We start from the raw sequence: 16,932 nt of genomic DNA, 5'->3' as shown, positions 1-16,932 counted from the left end.
TTTATTTACATCATTCATTACATTTAATTTCGTGCATAACCACATGCTTCCTTTACATGTTAATTAAAATTCATTGAGAAATTTCTAACAGTGTATATATATTCATGATTATATTTATTGTATGATGAGGAATGAACAGAATATACATATATATATAGTACGTTTCGACATCAGCTACACGAATCTGTAACAAAAACTGACGAGTTCCATTTGAAATTTTTTACGTTATTTGTATGCAGCTCGTAAGGGTCATTTCAAGGTCATGCCGTCTATGCCACATAATACATCTTTTCATACCATAAAAATTATGTCTAAGACATTTTGTCGAAAAATGAATAGTTTCGGAAATAATTGTTTGCTTCCATACTTTTTCCCCACCCTGTATATTTTAATACACGCTCTACACACGATCATTTTGTTCTTTTACTTGTCAACATGCGCGTGAATTTTTATATGGTTTTTTGTACCTGAAGAGGACCTACGAGATATACGAGATCGAAACATATGTTATGTAATATAATGTAATGTGTGTGTGTGTGTGTGTGTGTGTGTGTGTGTGTGTGTGTGTGTGTGTGTGTGTGTAATGTGTAATGTATTAATAATTATTTTTTCTACGACAGAAACTATTAATTTATAAAGACTATTATGTAATTTCATATTTTTTAATTTTCACGTTGTAAAGGTAATAAATTTCAACTCTTATATGCCCTTTGTATAATAATCATTATCGTATATATATATTTTATATATTACGTTAATATATATTACGTTTAATATATATTACGTTTAATTCTATACATAGAAAAATTTCAAGTGTGGAATACTCCACATCAACCATTTATTATAGTCGATGCTCCTGAGAGCATCGACGTAGTAAATTTACAATCCGCTTACTTTCAAATCTCTGTGAAGAAGTTAATCACAATGACAATAAGGCCGCGATCCGATTCACGCTCACAACGCTTAAAAATCATTTCATCCTTGTTGTATTTGACAAATGTTTAAACGAAGATAAATGATGCTGATGAGCGTTATTAGCATGAATCGGACCACGACCTAAAAGGTGTATCGTTCGATCTGCAGGGACGAAAATAGGAAATATATAATAGGAGCTCCTATTCTTCGGGATCTTACAGTGACCCTATTCTTATGTCGTTCCGTTCTATTCAGATGTAAAAAAAATTTGTATGACACATATGAAGTATACAGATTATAAGATAATATTCACATCAAAACCAGAGCTGCCAAAGGCGTCGAGTGTTACATAACTATGGTTGCCATCCGTCCTCTTTTTTATAACGTCCGGGGGGTTTTCGAAAGGCGTCCGGGATAATCATGAGAGTCCGGGGTTTTTTATATAAAAAGGAAATATTTCTTGACTGGATGGCAAAAAAAACTTTGGCGTGTAAGTGTAGTGTTGACATTAAAGATTAGCAGCCCTGTTGGACGCAAGTTGAGAATAAAATTTATCCGCATATAGTGTAATGCCAGTTGCACACCAGCGCGATGTTCGTCGCGCGCGACATGCGATATTCAATGAGCGTATAGCTTTAGAATGAGAACATCGGTAAAGCTGTACTCATTGGATATCGCGTGTCGCACCAGTCGCGCGCGACCTGTAAGATGTTATACTGTAAACATGATAATAATGTTATACTGTAAACATGATAATAAAGAAATGATAGTATTGTGCAATTTGTAAAGAAAAAGCAACTAAATATATGTACTTATAGCGTTTTCGGCCCGGGTTTGTACCAATCTGGGTTGGATATTATTGGCGTTTTGTGCTCTCCTATTGGTAGAGCATGTGACGTCAATCCATAGGAAAGATTAATCCAACCAAGATTGGTGCAAACCCGATCGGGCCGAAAATGCTATTAAGAAGATAGGTCAAATATTTTTTGATAACGTATTATCAATTAAAGAAAAACCCCTGTTAATGGAAATATTATTTATCTAAAAATTTAAAAGGCTTATATGTGAAATAATTATATCTAGAGCACCAAAAAAGGTAAGAGCAAATGTATGCGTCCGGGGTAGCAAACAAAATGTCCGGGATTTTCGGTTCATCAGTTCTAGTTTTTGAAATGACAATCCTATACATAACTCGTCTCGATCAAATTGTTCGGTCCAACGAAATACACACAAATATCAGAGCAGGATTACAATTTTTGTAGCGAGTACGAAAAAAAAATAAATACTTGTTGCAAAGCATTTCTCAATTTGTGATTCCAATATTTGCAAATTTTATTTGCCGCTATCTCGCAGGATCAATGTTTGCAGTTAACTTTTTCCCCTTTGTACAACCTCGAAGCAAATATCGGATCGGAGATGTAATAACAGTATAGAAACACAAATAATTTAATTAAACTGATTCGTTGTGTTCCACCGGCAGCCGAAATAAAACCTTCAAACGTTAAAGGAAAGTTTCCCGGGTAGCATAGTATTGATTCATATATGTTTTATATACATTTTCTAAATTTTTCTAATATTCTACAAATATCTTAGAAACGTACATAAAACCAAACATTAATTCGAAATATTTGGGCGATTGAAAGCAATAATAGCGCAGTAATTGGTGCGTTTGATATTAACAATAATATATTTCCTTTCTTACATTATAAATCGATCGAACGTTTCAGCTCCATTCGAGCCATTTTCAGCGATACAGTAATTACATGTGATGTCCTTGTTTAAAATTTACGTGATATATTAAATCGTAGAGTGCAGCAGCAGAGTCTCTCAATTCCAAATTTAAGAGCGTAACTGTCTCAAAAAACTATACGGCTAAATGATCGCTACTGCACTCATTGACTGCACAATGGAAGACATTATATTACTGTTATTCAAAACGTAAATTCAGAAATATTATTCGATATCGTTATGGACTTCTATATCGAACTAAGTCCGTTACAAATGTTATTATACGCTACGTTCTTAAATTTGGAATTGTAAGAGACTTTGCTTGTTGCACTCTGCGGTTTAATGTATCACATGAATTTTGAACAAGGACATCACATGTAATTACTGCATCGCTGAAGATGGCTCGAATGGAGCTGAAACGTTCGATCGATTTATAATGTAAGAAAGGAAATATACTATTGTTAATAACGCACCAATTACTGCGCTAATATTGCTCTCAATCGCCCAAATATTGCTAATCAATATTTGTTTATTATCTAGAGAGCTCAATTTAGATTATTATTTTGTTTTGTATATAAAACTAACATGTGCTACTGAGATTACGTTTATCCCACTGCTACGGCTGGATTGTTATTTATCATTCAGCCTTCAATGCATTATTTATGTTCATATCAGTTATAATTCCAAAAGTACTGCAGCTATTATAATGCAGAGTATTTTTGGATTTGTAACTAATAATATTTTGATTGTTATTGCAGGATTCGGACTGTGATATGGTTACGGTTGTGGCTAGTACCTATGATCAATTCAACTTAATCATAACTCAAAGTCTTTATTCTGAGCGTCAGCTTGCAGGAATTAAAGTTTAGTACTTACAACTAGTCGGCGATCCCAGAACCGTATAGTACTCCCCCTTCCTCTTCATATAGCTCGTTTTTTGCCGTTTCGGTGGGGTGGTTTAGTTTTCTTTGGTACTGAATTATCAGCATATCATATTAGCATACTTGGCACTAGATAATCGCAGTGAAATTCAACTACAAAAGAAAAGAAGTTAGGGGCATTATATAGTTGAAATATCGATATTTGCGTGGAGACGTTACGAGGGAGGGAGGGGGACATAATTATAATAATAAGTAGGTGCGCTCTAGCATAAGACGCAAAATTTGGAGGGACGTAAAATTATAATAATAAGCATCAAATATATTGTTACAAAAGAAAATATGAAATTTATTGTATTCGTATTCCTGTATTATGCAAATTAATAAAAATTATTTTTTTTTAGTCATTGATTCGTTGCCGTTGGCGGGGGATTTCAGAGACTTAGCAATCCTGGAACTGGAGCGCCAAAGCAAATCCTAGCGTAAGACGCTAAAGGCCTAACGTCTCCGTATTTGTACGTTCTAGCACATTGCAATTCCAATCTTACAATATCATATACGTTGAATGAGCTACACTTATACATTGAAGCATGATTTGCTACAGATTAGACATATCACATTTCATTCATTAATTAGTAGTGGCATATTTGGCACTGAATCAGTGATTATTCATTGAGTCACATTTAGAAAGTTGGTTTACGATATAAATATTGGTTTACGCGTAATTATTTGGATAATTATGCATATCATTACGTATTTGCCAATATTAGTATACGTTACCCGGGAAAAAATGTTTTATATATATTTATATAAAATTATATATAATTTTATATAATTATATACAAAATATTTTTTCCCGGTAGACTATACACGTTAGCTGTATATCGTTTGAGGACGTCTTTATATAGCGATAATATTCTAAGGAAGAGAAACCATCGTAGCAAAAGGGGTTAACAGCCATCCAGTCTTCCAATTAATAATGAGATAAACACTGCTTTGTGTTGAGTTAAATTGATGAAATGTAATCAGATTAATTAATTTACATATGTATTGTTACAATGTTCCCAAATTTGCAAACTACAGAGACTGCATCGTATATGTTTAAATTAATTAGCTTGTTTCATTGTGTCTCATCAGCAGTCGAAGTCAAACACAAAACAGTTTATCTCATTCCTAATTAAAAGGCTGTTAAGGGCTTATATCTATTATTAGAGGAAACTGTCAGCGGAAACCGTTGGGATGTAAACGTTAGCGATAATCCGGCATGTTCGGTGGTAAGCTTGGAGGCATTTGATAGTACCGGCATGCTCGGTGGCATATTCGGAGGCATAATTGACGGTACTAGTAAGCTTGGTGGTATTGGCATGGATAATGATACTGATTGTGTTAACAGAGAAGGCATCAGATTAGGAGTAATCGGGGACGTCTGCGTCGCGACCTGCGGTGTCATTTGCAGCAGTTTAGACGCTTCTTCAATAACGATATCTTCATTGAAAGTTTCTCGCTTCTCCATTTGACCACCTTCCGTGATAACCTTCCGTGTAGTTTGTTACTTCATTTGGCTTAGAAGATTCCTTCTCCGATGGCGAACACTGTTTATTATAGATACATTGACGGTGATTACATGTAATAATAATAATGAGTACAAAGAATCAATTTAACAGTTGCCCAACTTTAATATATTTATATAATAATAGCATTAATTATTTATCAATGTATAGTTCTCTTTATTTCTTGACAATTAATGAAATTCTTTACTAAGATCTTTGATAAAATTTATAATAACATTCTTCCTGCGATAATAATTTTAGTACAAAATTTATCTTATGTGAGTTTTTATGTACATAATATATCGCATTATTAATATTACCGTTTTTAAGTAATGCGTTACTGTTAATATTACTCTTGCGGTATATGTATATTAATCCAATTAATCAATTCACGCGTCTGTTCCTTAATCTCGATTTAATTTATTCTTAATCCTCTTCTAAGAATTATAGGAATATATCTTCTTCTTGTACGATATTCAGTTACCGAACGTTTCATTATTGGCGATGTTTTCTATGTAGGGGAATAAGAAGAAAGATATAGAAGACCTCTGGAGCCATTCTCATAGGTTTCGAAGCCAGGGTATCGATTATATACAAGATGCTTCCGATATCTACAGATCAGTAAGTAGGGTTGCCTATCTGCCTATGGGCAGGGACACGCTTTAGGGGCTTCGCACAATAAAAGGAACAGGGAACAGAAAATAAGAATTTCAACCTATCAGAAATCATGTATTGTGGAATACATAGTATGTATTCTTATTCTCTTATAAAGAAATTCTTATTCTCTGTTCCCTGTTCCTTTTATTGTACGAAGCCCCTTACTGTTAATGCAGAATAAAATTAAATCGCAAGTCCAACGGGGAATGAAACAAGAGAAATTGAATTTTACATTTTGGTATAGTGTAAAATTCAATAATATGATATAAAATATGTATTTAATAATACGAATAATATCTGACTTAATCTAACATAAATAAAATTTAATATTTAAAAATATACCCTGTACACGGAGAAAATTTTATATTAAGTTTTAATACAATTTTTTAAATTACACTTTACTATGTCTTGTATTTTCGATAGACCATCACAACATGATTCCGATATAACTTTTACTATAGTAATACTAATTTTTATTACATAAATAAAATAATTTTTGTTAAAAGCCAGTGCTTAAGCCATATTCTAACATGAAAACAGTTCATTTTTACTATGGTACGCAAACAAAATTTGCTAGATATATATTTTTTACTTATCTTTAGTATTAACTTTTATTCAACAAGTTTTGATTTTGTAATAAAAAATTTTTGCCATAAAAAAGTGTAAAAATTACGTTGCATTATTGTTTTTAAAAAAATAGGTATAGCATTTAAACTTATAATTGTCATGATAATTCGCAGCTTCTACAACACATTATAGTAATTTAAATATAAAATTTTCTCCGTGTACAGTCTGTTTAACTAAAAAGTGTAGGTGATATTTTTATAGAAAATCACAGTAGCGCCTATCTTATATACCGTTTGAATCTTTGAACTAATCTCTTTTGCGCAGTGTGCATTAAAAAGTTGCGTTGAGTAGCTACTAAAAGTAAACATTATTTTTTTTAATGAATAAAACATGAAAATGGTTAGGCATATAAGAGTCAGATACGAATATCGGTGCGCTAAGAAATTATTCATGCGCAGTTAAAAAAATAATATATAATCTACATATAAAAGTAATAGGTTTATAATAGTTAATAATATTCGCGAGATAAAATGTTTCAGTTCTAGCTTCAAGCCCTCTTCAGATCATATAAAAAATAAGCGCATAAAAATGTAGTCAAATAAACGCATTAAAATGTAGTCGAATAAGTATAGATGTGATATTTCTGTACATGAACGATGTATCGTTAATTAACAAGCGGTTGGTTAACTGAATGAAAAATGCAGTATCGTTTCAACATTTCGACTTATTCTTGAGGTTTTTCACTCAAAGCTAGAGCCGAAACATGTTATCTTGCGAATATTATTAACTATTGTAAACCTGTTACTTTTATATGTAGATTATTTGTTACTTTTTTAACTGCATGAATAATTTCTTAGCGTACCGACTCCTATATGTCTATATATTTCTGATCCGTGTCTGATTCCTATATGCCTATATATTTTCGTGTTTTTAATTCGATTTGTCAAAAGTCCGTTATTGTTTATTTTAATTCAAATGAGTAAAAAATATTTGAAGAGAGAGTTACGAAGCGGTGTTTCTTGTTAAGCATTCTAAAGGACCAAAATTAACAATCGTCGCAGCTGCTAGAACAATTAAAAAGTCAGAGGCTTGTGTAAAGAAATGAGTAAAGATTCGAAACTGTTGAAAATGTTGACGACCTGCCAGAAAGGAGACTGTCTAGTGCGATGACTTCGAAGGAGGACAAAGCGTTCTTACGTCTCTTTCAAACGAATCCCATCAGTCTTATCTTGCGTAACAGTACATACCGTTGTATCCAGAACTTTCTCGGAAATGAGATTTGTTCAGATGTTTGTTACATCCTCCACTTCATTACTACGATACTTGTGGAACTCACCCGAGGATTTCGCTCTGACATGAGAGAGATTTCCGATTATTTTTTCAATTGGAAAGAGTCGGACACACCACAGCGCGACGGTAAAGTTTAAATTACTATGAATTCGTTATTGTAACTTTGCAACAAAATTTGCACTCCTAAAATTGCTTATGAATAATTAAAAAATTTAAAAATTATTGTAACACAAAAACGTGGATAACATATAAAATATTTTATGTCATATTCAGAATAATAAATACCGTATTTTATTTAGAATTCACTTTTCTCATAGTTTCTCAAAAGACGGTTTTTAAAATATAAAAATAACCAATAATAATTCTCATATGGACTTTCATACAAGTGTATATATAAATATGTAACTAAATCTTATTTTTAGTTAAATATAGCATGTATATTATGAATAAAATTTCACAGAGAATTAAATCCAAATTTATCAATCATTAAAACAAGATATAGCGCAAGTTGAATACATATAAAAATCATGAAGAATACAGTGTAATGGCATGGCATAACACTATCTTGGTACGCGCAATTAATAGTGATATATATATATATATATATATATAACATAAATATAAATAAAATTCCACCGAAAGAGTCTACATATCTCGCTTAATACCATCAGAAGCCGCCTGCATGAAAATGTAGGTTCGCACGATTTTTCAGACATTTCCGACAGTCAAAAAAAAGATTGAAGCATATATCTGTCTCATATAGGCTACACATGCACATACACATACATATACCATGCAACCCCACCCGGCATCCACCCTCCTTCCACTTATTATAGAAATCAATACATACCGACACTTACCCGATATATCTTGCTACATCCTTCCTCACGCACTCACACACACACACGCGCGCGCGCGCGTCCCAACCCCACTCTCATCTCATTTTGAACATCTTAATACTCCTGAGATCAACAACCACCCACCCCTATCCTTGGCGATATTATACCCAAAGTTAAGCAATCCGATGCAAGAAACGGGGCGCACGATTAGAATCAATCCTATCGATAGGCTCTCATTCATCTAAAAAATGTTTAAACAAAAGAGATGACGATTCTCCAATAAGCGATCACGACTTACGCTACAAGCGGAGTCAATTTCATAACCACCCCTTCAATAATTATCAAGAAATCTTGAATGTCAATATCCTCCAGGGGGTAATAAAAAAATCTTAATTTGTCAGATTAATATAGCCCACAAAAGGATCCCAAAGATAGTCCTATATACATTAAACCGCGATCTCGCGAGCCGAGCGCAGTGTTAGTAGAAGCAGAAGCAATAGTAGTTGTTCAAAAAATCCACAGTCGTTTAGTTTAACGATCGTTCAGTGAATGTAAGAACCGCGGGTCAGAACAATTATCATTTAATGTGTGTGCATTGAACCGCACTAAACCTGCACTATTACTGCACTAGTGCAGTTTTCATCTAAACCTAGCACGGCGTTAATGCTGCACCAGTTTTCCCAGTGGAAAACGCTATTAAAGAACGCTTTTAAGACGACTTAAAATTCCCTCGGACGTCCGATATTTTTTAATAAAAGACGTCTTATGTCTGTCTTTTAGTAGCCTTATTACACGTCTGTCAGATATCATATAAGACATGTTTTGGACATTTTGATGGTTGTCTTTCAGACAGTCCTTGTAATCTCTATAAAACATCTTTGAGACATTCTATAATGCCATTCTTCAGACGTCTTTCAGACTAATTTTGGACATTACGATTACTATAGGTTATATTGGTCGAGTTCCGATATACACAGTTTGAAAATCTTTAAATACATATAACGCAAAACTATAGATTTTCGAAAATCTACAGTTAATATTACGAATACTATAGATTTTCAGTGCTGACAGGGTATGACCAGAACATGGCCATTGTTCATTCAATATTTATAAGATATTGCAATGTACACATTTTATTAAAGTGATCTGCAAAATCCACAAAACGTCAGCATTAGCAATTTTATCACAGACGATATACGATTTAGATGGTTCGGCATTCCGCCGGAATTGCCGGAAGCAGAAAGTAGTTTTTATATAAAGATTTTATATAAAGATCATTTCCATAACAGATTATTTTTACTTTTCATTTTTTTTCTTACTCTGGTATGTTCTATAATCCAAAGAGTTTAAAAACTATTTTACAATAAACGAACCATTTTTTAAAGGAATAATACTATGAATTTTTTGAATACAGGCTTTGCTCTTTCAAATCGAGTCACAAGATATTCCTTTGTTATATTCTTCCGTTAATGAGAACTTTATTACGATATTTGATAAATTTTATTGGATCTGACACCCACTCGAACAGTTCATGTGAAGTAGTTATCTGGCAATCAGATGGACGTTGAAGACTTGCATGAGTAGCCATTTTTTTTTACTATCTATTCCATCATGAATCCTTGCCATGCGCCGCCACAGTGGTCTAAATCAGTTGCGTAGCGCGAAAAAGTCCAAAAAAAATCAATTTAATTTGAGCATTTTGAGCGCTTTATATTGTTGTAAACATTCCAAAATATTAAAAACTATAAATTTTTGTCGATAACGTTAATTTACAATGGCGTATGTAGTAAGATAATTATGTTTATGTTCCCGACCATTAACATACTGTCGCGACTGCTCATCGGAAACAAGTGTAACATAGCGTCCCTTCAAGACGTTGACCCAATGACCCATATTCCGGAGCAACAAGTGTGTTTGACTCGGGGTACTTCGTCTCTATACGGATAAATGCGAGACAAGAGTCTAAGCGTCCATGCCCTCACTATTTTCATTTCTTCTCCCTCTAATCAAATCCTGAATTAAACTTCCAAGGGTTTGGACAGGCGATGAATATAGGAAAATTTTAAGTAATATATATTATTTGCATGAAAGATTTGATATCAAAAACTAGTGCTAAGTTATAATTCCATAGAAATAATATTTTCCAAATGATACGTATATATATATATATATATATCATTTGTATCATGTGCATGAAAGATTTCATATCGATCATTAATAACACATGTCCACAAAAAAAAAGTATCCTGTGCTGGGGTGGAGACCCAGCTATTCTTATGTATTTTGAGTCGCTGAATACGAATTTGACATCAAAATAGGATCATCCAGGGTAAATTTTCAATCTAGAGCGAAAAAATGACCCATTTTTCCTATTTTTGACTCATTTTTTCATAGCGTTTTTAATTGGATGCAGCCAATTAAAAACGCTATGCCATATTTTTCCATCTAATTTGTTGCAGCAGCTAATCTTTTTTTTTTTAGTATATATGTATATGTTCGTGCTACTGACAAATTCGCGACAATACCACTAGCTTTTTCCGAAGTTCAAGCTTTCGATTAAGATCATTCAGAAATTAAAATCGCAATCAAAAATTTAACAACACTTTTATTAAATATATATAATACCAGCGCGATCTTCCGATTGCGACTAGTCTGAATAAACTTGGTGCAGTCGGTACCAAGATCTGAAGATTAAATCCGGAAAAAAAACTATTTTAGATTTTTAGATTTTTTTCAGTCACGCGTATAAACGCATACATGTAAAGCATTTTGTCTATCAATATTCACAATGCCTTCATTCAATAACATTATATTAAAATTAGCAATGTAAGTGAACATTAATGTACACCAAGAGTCAAATTTTGGAACGCAACTTTGGAAAACTAAAGCACTATAATATAAGTATTCGCATCCGCTATTTTTAGTCCTTTTCTCACTTTCATGCTCTTTTCTTCAATCCACTCAGCCGCTAAACTAAAAGATTGAAGAGAGAAGAGAGAAGGTTGAAGAGAGAACAAAGAGTAGAGAAAGAACTAAAAATGGCGGATGCGCAAATACGCGGAACTCTTTAGAAAAAATTAGAACACATCGAGAACTACTGTATATAACGTATATATGGACAACTACAATCAAACACAGAACTAATATATAACTTACATATTATATTTCTTAAAATTATGTACATTTTAACAGTGCGCAGTTTGATAAAAAGTATTTTTTTCAATAAGTTCAATGTTTTTGAAAAACAGTACAAAGATTTACCTCCAAAATGCTTTTTTAAAAAAAATTCTTATGATTTTTCTTGACTGAATTACACGTCATTGAAGTTAAACCTGCATAGCTCATAACCAACATTAAAATTCGGTGAAATATTATCGCAAAAAATTAAAAATCATTTTGAAGCTCTAAGTTTCTACTTTAACAAGCTTCTGAACGTTTTTAAATTTAATTCTAAGAATTGAGTAGATAAAAAATTTTTGTGATTATTTTTTATCAAATTTCACCGTTGATTATTTAGCAATGCATGTTTAACTTCAATGTTGCGTAATTCAATCAAGAAAAATCATAAGAATTTTGTTTAAAAAGGCATTTTGAAGGTAAATCTTTGTACTGTTTTTGAAAAATATTGAACTTATTGAAAAAAAAACTTTTTATTAAACTGCGCACTGTTAAAATGTACATAATTTTAATTTTGTACACGTTCATTACATTTAAGTAACTACTGTAACTTAATTTTCAGTTAAATCATTTATAGTCAATTCATTACTTTTAATTTTGTTCATAACCACGAGCTTCATTTACATGTAAAGGAGCGATATTTTTAATGATTGGTCCAAAATATAACTATAAAATTATAATCACTTTAATCATTTTTATAGTAATTTCAACTATAATTATAGTCATTTTAGGTTGCCAACTATATACATTTGTTGCTAGAACTATATACATAATTACTGTTACTATTATTATAGTAATAATAATCATAATTATAGTGATATGTAATTATAGTTACAAATACAAAACATTTTTCTCTCAGTGTACATCTAATTCTGTAACAATTCTGTTGTTATTTTGTTAGCACAGGCCGCAGTCTGATTCACAACGCTTAAAAATCATTTCACCTTTGCTGTTTGTCAAATGTTAAACGAAGACAAACGATGCTCATGAGCGCTGTCAGCATGAATTAGACCACGGCCATAGTGTGTAGCAGACATTTAAAAAATCTGCTTTCTATAGACTTGGTTATCTGGATAAAGCAGTGAGAAGGGATGGCCACTCCCACGTGCTGGCGAGAAATCTCTTTACGGAATAGATAGAGACGCCCTTGGAAGGACGGAAGCAGAGGGGACCGGCTATAGGAATACCTTCATCTTAAAAATGTTTTAAGTACATCTTAAAATGTCGTAAATCAATCCGAAGACTGTATTAGCCGACTGTATTATCCGAAAACACACCATACTATCCTTCCATCATGGTTAAATCCCGTATGCCAGAATGCGCGATGACTCTCATGCTATTTGCGGAATACGCGGGCCAATCGGATCGCGATACGGCCCCCTCCTCGTGGGAAATCGCGAAAGCGTCCCTCGGAAGTTTCCGCGTCCAGCACTTGTCTAACCGAAGTCTCGTGAAACCGTCCGAACACTCCGAACAGTACGGACGTATCGAGGGACGTATTCGGTTGCCCGCTCGCAAACCAATTGTTATAATTATTAATTTTAGTGAAGTGCAATCTGGTGCTCTTTATTATATTTATATTTTATAACCACTTTTAAAAGTTTAAATTTAAAAAATTAAATAATGTCGTGGCTCATATAGGCATGATATATAGTTTATTATAAGAATACGAACACTAAATAATATTCACATTGTTTAAATTTTTTTTAAATATACGAGCATTTTTATTCTATTTTTGAATAAAATTATATACGCGTGTAACTGGTTCTATTTCATTAAAAGTGTTTGGTTCGTCATTCTGTTTTAAATATGACTTCTATTATGTTCGCCATTCTTGTGGGTGCCGCTATTGCAGCGGCACTCGAGCTGGCGAGAAGAAAGCAGATAAAAAAGAAATACGGTCGACGGCGACGACAATAAAATAAAATGTAGTCGCCATCGCTATCATCGCCACCTTTCGCCACTGCCATCCCTACTGCCGCCAACCACTGCCGACCATCACCAACGCCAAACCTTCTTAAGTTTGTCGGAGCGAGGGGAAAAAGGAGTCGAAGCTGCGCGGAAACCTGGAATCCCTTTTCGGTTGATTTCCTCTGGCGATAGAACGAAAGGTAAGAACGAATAAAAAAAACGTATTCGGCGACATTAGATGACGTTCTTTTTATCATGTAAGGCGGGGAAATTATAACATGCAACAAAATAATAATAAAAAAAGAATATAAAATTTAACTATGCGCGATGGAGAACAATCAGCGTCGCGGCGGAAGCGAGACCACTTTTATCGCCCTCGTCAGTCGCCTCAATTCTGACGATTCGCGGCAGAGTGCGGGAAACGAGACGGGACAGCGGCGAGTCCTGGTGGTTTTCTGGAACCGGATGATACTGCGGAGTATATCCTGGACCTACCGGGGGTCAGCGAAGATTCGCGGGTCGAATGTCGCCGCGCGATGATACTCGTGTACGAGAACTCGTAGGGCCTGTTCGCGACTAGCCCTCCTAGTAGTGCGGCCGCAAAATCGAGTCGGACACGAATGACGTGTAGCGTCCAAAGGTACCGAAAATATATGATGTTCGAATGTTAAAGCTAATCCGCGCCAGTGAACGAAAGTGCATAAAAATAATCGAGTCGATTTCGCTGTCGTATTTTGCGGGCGGTGCACTGAGGAAAAGAGGGAAGAGGAGCAAGACTCCGATCTTCGAAAGAAAGAAAAAAATAGAATTTGATGCGAATTAATTAGCAGCGTTTAATGGAAAATTCTTTTACATCAGAGATAACGGGTAACTCATAAAAATTAACTGTCGCGCTCGGAATATGGACAATAAATAAAATAAAGGAAAATAATAAAAAATAATAATTAAAAAAAGAAGAAAAGAAAAAGAAAAGCTAAGAATTAACAGTTAACGCATAATTGAATTTCGTATTTAGAACGCAAGAATATTTATTTTACACGTAGATAGATTATCGCAAGAATTTCGCATGATACTGTGCGACTTACAGTATTTCTCTCCGTAGGCGAAAAGTGCTATAAATATTGCTAATGAAATATGTTCTCTCAGCCGCTCAGCATGTATTAAGAGACATGGAGACATTCTAGATAACATACAGGGTGTCCCGAAATTTTTTGCTAATTACTTTTGTGTAGATAAAGCGGACTAAACTGAATCGAAAAGTCCTCTACCATTTTGTAATTTTCGCAAAGTTAACAAGATATTAATTACTAAAGATTGCAAAATATTGGTCTTGAATAATTTTTTACTCAAATACTATCAACTTTACAGAAAAATTGCAAGAGATAAAAATTATTTATTTTCTTCTCATAAAGTTCTGAGAATTTTTTCAGAATTTTTTAATACCGTATTTTCTCATGTTGGTACAAATAAGAAAATGCAGTACTTAAAAGTTGATAAAAAATTCTGAAAAAATTCTCAGAACTTTATGAGAAGAAAATAAATAATTTTTGTCTCTCACAGTTTTTTTGTAAAGTTGATAGTATTTGAGTAAAAAATTATTCAAGACAATTAGTAAAAAATATTGTAAATATGTATAATATTTATATAATTTGTTTAATTTAGTTTAATTTGTGCGCTCGAGATATCCTTCCCATTTTCTCCTTTCCTTCACATAATTCGGGAGATGATGACATTAAAATGGTCATGATTTGTTACCGTTTGAAATCGTCATAATTCGTCATTTATTAGGTAAACATGCAGGAAACGCAAGTATGGCAAACCTCCCGCGGTTTTCAAATTGATAGCGTGTGATTAAAGTTGTAAAAAATTTTTTGTTTTTTTCCTAATATGTTACTGCTGGCATATGTTTCTAGTGATAGTTTACGTCAAAAAAAATCGGAAGGTAAATGCCATACCGTGAATCGAAGAGGCCGTCGAACAAGCTAAAGTGGTAAATTTTTTAGCGAAAAAAAGATTTGTTACCGGCTGTTTTTTGTACATTGCCTATTTTCACTACGAAACATACAAAAATACACATGCCATATCGTTTAAGTGGACCTAAGGGGTCGCTATGCTCGTCCTAACATGTCGAATTTTGAACTAAAACGTCATGATTTGTTACCGACTAAAACTTTGTATATGTTATTTACATCATAAAATGTAAAAAAACATAATTATCATACTGTCTAAGTGGGCGAGAGGGCTGATACAAGGGTTGAAAGTTGTACGATTTTAAGGGTCATAGCGAGAGACGTATCACTCTCGAGTCACAGTGCGAGTCTTAGCGAGTCGGTGCGTTTAAGAAATGAATCGGCGCGAATCAACGAGTGCAAACAGCTAAAATAGTGCGAGGAATCAATAGAAGTCAGTGAAAATAAAGGAGCGAATCAAACCGAGTCAGCGAGAGTCGAGCAACGATGTTTATTTGATTCGAGAGTGAAACACCCCTCGGGGCGTATCACTCTTGAGTCACAGTGCGAGTCTTAGCGAGTCAGTGCGTTTAAGAAATGAATCGGCGCGAATCAACGAGCGCAAACAGCTAAAATAGTGCGAAGAATCAATAGAAGCCAGTGAAAATAAAGGAGCGAATCAAACCGAGTCAGCGAGAGTCGAGCAACGATGTTTATTTGACTCGAGAGTGACATACCCCTCGGTCATAGTAATTATATATTACTTTCTGGCACTTGTTTCATTAGATATGTTTCTAAAAATAAACATAAAAAAATTAAAATATATAATATATTCGGTAAAAAATTTTTCATGCAAGAATATATATAAATACGAGTATATATAAAAATATGCATAAACATATGTTAAAGGTTTATAAACATATATAACTACATAAAAATATATAATTATATACGAAATATGTTCATATATATGTTCATACATTCTTCTTTCTTTTATAGAATTATTATATAGTATAATAAAAATAATAATAATAATAAAAAAACATACATAAAAACTGTGAAACGACGTTATCCCGTCATAATGAGCACCCCTACCTCGGTATTTAGGATTTAAATATCAGAAATGAAGGAAAAAAAACGTGAAAGAAAAAGAAAAATGCAAAAAAGGAAAAAGAAAGGAAATATGGAAATGAGAAAAAAGAGAATATGGAAAACTAATTTAACAGAAAATTTTTTTAATTATAATTAAATATCCCGAAAATAGGGACGCTCACCATGATCACAAAGCATCATATCGCAAATATTATTATGAATAATTCAAAAACCGGTTCTTGATATGTTGGCAAGTCAGTATCAGACACAGTGAGTCACTTTTAATTTTGTCTCTGAAGAGGGCTCAAAAGTGAGCCGAAACATGTAAGCGCGTTTAGTAGAAAAAGAAGTTTTACGTTTTTACGTGTGTTATTTGCGC

The 16,932-nt window shown here is 33.4% G+C and overlaps 1 long non-coding RNA gene across 1 annotated transcript in view; it reads left to right on the top strand.

Moving 5' to 3' along the window:
- The window catches only part of LOC108759049 (uncharacterized), a 20,305-nt gene extending 5,370 nt beyond the window's left edge, over positions 1–14,935 (top strand). The window contains exon 3 of the long non-coding RNA XR_001939978.1: positions 14,925–14,935. This is a non-coding gene — a long non-coding RNA (uncharacterized LOC108759049). The remainder of the gene's footprint in view (positions 1–14,924) is intronic.
- Positions 14,936–16,932: the final 1,997 nt, after the last annotated feature.

Source organism: Trachymyrmex cornetzi, unplaced genomic scaffold (assembly GCF_001594075.2).
Source record: "Trachymyrmex cornetzi isolate Tcor2-1 unplaced genomic scaffold, Tcor1.1 scaffold166, whole genome shotgun sequence".
In the NCBI taxonomy this organism is placed as follows: Eukaryota; Metazoa; Arthropoda; class Insecta; order Hymenoptera; family Formicidae; genus Trachymyrmex; species Trachymyrmex cornetzi.
This window is presented reverse-complemented; position numbering and strand designations above follow the sequence as displayed.